This window comes from Micrasema longulum, unplaced genomic scaffold (genome assembly GCF_059751315.1).
Source record: "Micrasema longulum isolate JH-2025_06_02 unplaced genomic scaffold, ASM5975131v1 h1tg000163l, whole genome shotgun sequence".
Lineage (NCBI taxonomy): Eukaryota > Metazoa > Arthropoda > Insecta > Trichoptera > Brachycentridae > Micrasema > Micrasema longulum.
In genome coordinates this window covers 2,235,050-2,242,348 of record NW_028277368.1, presented here as the reverse complement: position 1 = coordinate 2,242,348, position 7,299 = coordinate 2,235,050, and positions in this window count along the sequence as shown.

Genomic DNA, 7,299 nt, shown 5'->3' with positions numbered 1-7,299 from the left:
CCTGGTTATTTTATTTCTACAGATTTTTAATATAATTTTTACGAATCCTGCTACTATTGACAATCGAAGTTTGTTTTTTCAAAACACAATGTTTACCCTACATAGCGATTTGGGTTTTTTTTATAATTTAAAGCCAGTATTGAGAAACATCGATAACCTGCAAAAAACATGCTAAAAACTGGCTTGAAAAATATCAGTCTAATTGTTTTTCAAAACAAATATTTTGTTGTGTATGATTGATAATATTTATAATATTGATTGATCCCTAATTTCAATAATATATATTGGGTGCTAATGAAATATATAAGAAAATGACTATTTATTTTATAACTATTTATAAATTAGATTACCTTCAGGCTTAAATGTAAGATGTAATTTTTTCATTCTCCTGAAAAATTATGTTTCAAGAGAAGCTTTGAAAAAACAGTTCTCAATTATTTGATCATATTTTGTATGACAATAAATAAGACCTATTCTAAATAAGAAGGTATTCTTGTACTTATCATCATTATCATACCCCTTTCTGCACCCAGTAGTACATAGGGCACGGCATGGGTAAACCAAATGCAGTGTATTTCAATCATCGTTTACATGACGGTAAGACAGGTGCTCAATTCTACACTTCTGACGCCAGTCCAGGAACAATTTGATTTTGACAAATGTTTGATAGAGTAAATAAAACGTTTTATTGAAGTTCAAATAGTTTTAGTACACTGCACTGGTTTGACCTTTTTTTTTAAACAGTAGTTTTTTTGATTTATTAATGTCCAAGTTCAATACATCTATGTCCAGGAAGAGAACAGCATTACAAAATGTATGTGCATACTGTGTTGTTGCAGAGGCGATCTCAAATGTTCATAAATATGTTAAAATTGCGAGCAATGAAATCAAAAATCTTCAATGAAGGGTTTTTATTTTTATCAAGGATTATCACATATATATATATATATTACAATTTAGTGTATACAATTTATACTAATCTAATATTTAAAAACACCGAAATAACGACTAGGTTCAATATCACAATTTCGTTAGACTACTTTGTTTATAGAAAACATATTCTTGAAATACAACTCCTACAATGCATAGCATAGGTTAATTTGTTAACTGTATTGTTTAAACCATAGGATTCTCAAAATTGTGTAGACTGAATTAAAAATTTTAAGGCCAAAAACAAAAAAGAACCAAAATACAAAATAATCTAATTAAATTTGGTGCTAAATTGGACTTAAGCTTTAGCTGCAGGAAATAATTCAAACTCATTGTTAGATCAACAAAAAATATTTATAATATGTACATTATTTAAACATATTTAAAAAAAATATTAGTAACATTTTCCAAGCATATTTTTTTCCAATTGTGCGCAGCATTTAAACATATTTAAAAAAATATATAACACAATAACATTTTTTATTATTTTGCTTGCGCTTTTTAAACACATACTTTTAAAAATGTACCTCAATGATTACATTATATTATTTCTGGAATAAAAAATACACCATTGCAATGAAACAATAATAAACATTTTGTACTTTTTGATTTAAAGTAAAATAAAATGGTGATGTTTGTTTACGTTTGAGAAATTAGAGCTCCAAAGCATAATTTTGCATAGGGCATGTGTATACAATTTTAGCATTTACTCTACAACTTATTAAGTAAAAAAATAAAGGGAATAACATTTTATATGCTTCTCTATTATGCCATCGTTAGTCATACGTTGTTAGGGGTTGGAATATTATTACATATAAGAAAAGTTAAACACTTATTGGTGGCCTTAACAACCTACCTTGTAATACATTTGTGTTAAATCTATTTATAAACTATACAACAAGATATAAAAATGTGGATCAATAAGTATTTAAGATAAATATTGTTTATTATATAATTTAACAGGTGCTGAGTTAATACAATGGACAAACAGAACTTATATTCATTAGGGTGATGTAATTTGTAGAATGACAAACATGTGATTTCTTTGCATTTATATAAACTAAAGTCTAATTTCACTAACCAAATGAATATTTTTCCAACATCAACATATGGTAATAAAAACTCTGCAGTTTACTGACTACACCTAAATAATGATATAATCTTACAATAAACACGTATACAACGAATAATAAATTGCTAGTTGAATACTGCTATTAAATTTGACGTAGTTATGCAGAAAGCGTCCAACCCTCAAAATGTTAAAAATGAGTAATGGCGGATTCAATAGCATACTATGATATATTTGTGCTGAAAACGTCCAAGCTCAAAGTGCTATACTTTTTTTGCCAATTAAAGAAATTTTTAACCCACATCACTGCTATAACTTTAAAAACGTCTAAGTGGTTTGACTGTTTTCTGCAGCTCTTTTTTTTATTTTTTATTTCTTTAATTGTCAAAAAAGTATAGCACTTGGAGCTTGGATGTTATCAGCACATAAAGACATTGTAATATGCTATCAAAATTGGCATTGAACTCATTTTTAGCATTTAGAGGGTTGGACGCTTTCTGCATAACTATGTCAAATTGAACAACCTAATTTAAAACATTTCACTGTAAAAAGATCTCCTGCTCTACAGAAAATCATTAATATAAATGCTAACTGAATTGTAAAGGCTGCGAAAATCTAAAAATGTATTCTTACTGTACATTATTTAAAATGTTTTTCATTATTTAATGAACCCTGATTTATCCATTCCAAGAAAATTTATTGAGTTTAATACAAAAAACATACACACAATTTCAGAGTAATAAATCGCAATCCGCTTATAGAGACACTCTTTTGCATAGAACAAAGCGTTGCACATTTATGGTTTGGTTTAACAATAAACTTGTAACGGTCGGTTTCGTATCTGCGCTTGCAATTCTCAACCTGAGTACCCACAGCCTGTTGTTTTGCTGTAAGTTGTAGCTAACTTTGTGATTGATAATCGGGAGACTCTATAAGCGGGTCGCGAGTTATTACTCTGAGCACATAATATTATGAAGATAGACATGATCGTAGAACAAAGACAGATGTGGGAAAAATGCGACATTGACTTCCTTTTATATTTAACCTTGAAAAGGTATATAAAAGCTTTATATTCCAGGCTTGGAAAATATACATAACTAACCCAAGTATCAAAGGATATAACTTTTGTACTTATCGAGTCGACATTAAGTGTCAAAAAAAAATTAAACCATTCTCGTGTAAAGTTTAAGAAAATTACACGCATCGTTGTTCTACAATCATGAGGTTATATATATATTATGTACCTACTTAACTACATGGAGCAATTTATTTATTTGTCTCGGCAAAGGAACAGGTTGTGGTTCTGAAACCGATTGGCACTAGTTATTTATTGAAGTGATTTAAATAAACAAAACAAAAGTGCGTTCTTCAAATATTCATTACACATCAAATTTGACATTTTAATATAAATAAGAATTCTTTAATGGTTGGTTTGAATGTTTCCATTTGGTAACTGGACCATATCCCTCGGCTAGAGTTAAATTACACCATCCTAATGACTATGAGTTCTTATGCTAGTCTCCATTAAAATATGTTACTTTCTCCTGAATACGATACATTGAATACATGTCGTTGCAAATGGACATAAATCTGAAAAATAATATCCCAATTATAACCATTTGCATGTTACATTTGCATTACATACGTGAGTCCTAAACAAAAAATGCATTATGACTAAAAATTTTCAACCAGTGTAAATACAGACTTAAAGGATTTTTTTCTATTAATAACTAGTTCATATGTCACAATATACTAAATCACATAGCTAAATAAAAAACTCTTACTAGCCAAACTCATAATAATATGGAGTTACAAGAGGGAATAATTATTATGTAAGTATGTAAATATTAGGTCAAATGAAACATTTGTAATATTTCATATTAATTTGTTAACTATTATCATATATTAGAATGTAATTTCCTAGCTTGGAACGGGGTATGTACCCTTGTTAGCTGGGAAAAGTGAACGTAAAATTGTATTTTTGATAAAAGGTGTAAATAAATAAATATCCTACATAGAGAAATACTCAATGAGGCTTACTATGGATAGGCTAATGGAATTTAAAAATAAAATATGCTTAAATCTTATCAAAAATATTTTAAAAACATGTAGGAAAAGCTAAACAAAAACACATTATCTTTTATAACATATACTTTTAGCATATTTATGAAATAATAGTACTCATGTATGTTATTTTATAAAATGAGGGGTGGACGAGATGTACAGAAAAATTAAATCAGCTGAGGTTTATTTTGTTAGGCTCCATATTAGGATCTTAATTTTAAATAAAACATATTAATTTTATTTTGTCATTTGTTTGAAAGGCGAAAGAATTGTCCGATTTTTTTATATTTTTAATAGACCCGAATCGGTGTTTGATTAGTTGTACTGTTTGAATATTGAGTTGTATAAAAACATCTCGTCCCAGGAATTTAGAGAGTGGACTTAATTGTTGAAAGGAAGGTTGCGCAACTCCACTAACCTGCTGTAGTGTTGAGGCGTGACCTGATGCTGGATTGCTTGGAGGGAAGCTGGCAGTCAAGGTGGATGCCGGCACAGCTTCGTTTGAACATGTGTTAGGAGCACTTCGCTCAGGTAATGTTAGACGGGTGCTAGAGACTGAAAGCTCTGTCAGGCACCCGCAAGCATAATTATCGCAGCGTGGAGTTACGCTAGGAATAGGGGGAAGCGAGGGGAGACTCGAGATGGGTATGGAGGTAGGGAATATTTAGATCAATAAAGAGATATAATATGTACATACATGTATGTACCGATCATAAACAATATTTGTTTATAAAAATTTGGGAAGGTATCCAAAATAAAATACTTTTATTGGATTTAATTCTACCAATTATCTGCATACACAATAAATATGTTTATAACCTGAAATACTTAATAAATAAAAAAGAAGGATAAACTTAAATTATTAAAAGAAAATAATTAATCTTTTTTTTAATATGCACTTAATAATTTTGTAATATAAAAATAATATATCACAAGTTTGAAAATAATTTATTAAAATGAGTATAATTTCATTGTACTCATGATTCATACTAAAGTATTAGATACAATAATAAAATAAATTCTCATTTTAAGTCTTTTTTTAAATCCATAAAGATGGATGCAACGTTTACTAGAATAACTATGTTTTGTATAAAACAATCTAAGATACATTTAAAATGGATAATTATGAAGTAATATCATGGGATAATTACTACAACTAGGTAACTTTAAAATCAGCATTTTCGAGTTAACCACTCAAACACAATTTGGTATCCTCCATGGATGCTACAAATAGACGAGTTGTGCATTGAAATCATCATAACATTATTTTAATGCATCATGACTTGTCTATCTGCAGCGTCCATAGAGGAAGATACACATTAATGGTTAACTGAAGAATCCTGATTTTGAAGTTGCCAACTTGTAGTAATTACCCCACGATATGATTCTAGCAACAGTGTAGGTAGATACTAGATATTTATAGTAATATATTATAATATAATGACTCAATACTTGGGTGAATAATTATTTTAATCAACTGCATTTTCACAACTCGATTATAAATAATAATTGAAAGTTTACGTACTATAGCAACAGTTAAAAGTACCTATATTTTGTATTGTTTTAAAGGTTGGGTCAATGCATAAAATTAAGAATCTGCAAAAACTTATAACTATGTATTAATAAATATATTATTCAAATTGTACTAAACCAGTTGCGTACAACATAATATTATGTCACACAACAACAAAACATCTTGTCTTGTTGAAAAAACTTATATTTGCTCTTGTGGTAGTGAATTATTTGTTTAATACATATTTAAACCGACAGATATGCAGTTTCACTACTTTGACATAGGTCTTGACGATCAATGATTGACAAAAATATGTAAATTATGTTAGATACTGGTAAGGAAACTTTTTTTTAAATAAAATTATGTACTGTTTTACAAAATTTTCAGTGTCTAGTTTTTAAAAACAAGAAGTGAGTAAAAAGCTTTTGTTTAAAATTATTAAAAGCACATATAAAACAGTAAGAAAAATAATGTTTAGGAGATATCTGGGTGATTATAATGAAGAAACAAAACATGAATTTGAATTCTCGCAGTAGATACAAAAATTCGATAACTATCAATTTGTAAGTTTAACTTCTTCCACTTTTTAAAAAATAACATGATCTACATTTCTACAATAAAAATATCATGATTTACAGATATTAAATGAAAAAAAATAGCCTTTAAGTTATTATTCTTGGAAGAAAGACATGTAATTGGTATTTCAATTGTAAATTAAATAAAAATCTTAATAATAATTCACAGCTAATATGACTAGATAATTTACGTTCACAACAACAATTTCTACCCATCTGTATGAAAAGGGTTTGGACAAGGGATAAACAGAATTAGATCATACATCCCATATTATATTATGAAACCAATGTTAACCGCAATATGCCGTGAAATGAATTAGGAGAAACTTAATCATATTAAATCAATTGGTTCGAAGACAGGTGAGAGAGTTTAAATATCACAATTTTCAGTAGAAGTAACAAATTTGAATAAAACTTCTGCATGATTCCAATAATCGACCTTGCCAAGCTATAAAATAAGCATAAGACATTTACTGTATGCAGTACCCACTGTAACAGTCTCATTGATCCGAAAATTGAGCTCATTAAAAACATATGGAATTTAAAATAAAGTAGCCAACTTCAGGTCACCCCATATTGCAATGAATATTGAATGAAACAGTGTAATATATATGTTTCTACTATGATAATACATTCTTATAATACTTTATATTAATGTCGTAAATAGGAAACATCGAGATTATAAAAGACAACTTTAAATAAAAGTGCCTACAATTTTTTGAAATAAATGTGAATGGAATGTGAAGTATGAAATATTTAAGTCAGGCTTTGATGTAACCTTAAAGTCAATATAATTCATCATCATAATGACCCAAGGCAACAAATTACCTTGTTTATTTATGAGCACTTTTGTCTTAAAGATTTCATGTTTTCATTTACCAAGCGCCATGAAAAGTGGTTCATATTGGAAATTCTTATGTTTGGGGTGTTAAATTACCAAAATTAGTCGAAATATTGCACAGCTAAGTGAGAAATAGTACCTAATATTTAGGAAATGGTAAAGTCAGATGCTCTGGAATATTCATTTCCATATAATGTACGAGAAGATACGATAATTGCAAACTTACATAGTAGAGAGTAAGGAATCCTCGAAAATTTTGATATTTCTAATCTGCGTATACTCGAACCGAATACATTAAAGATGGTTC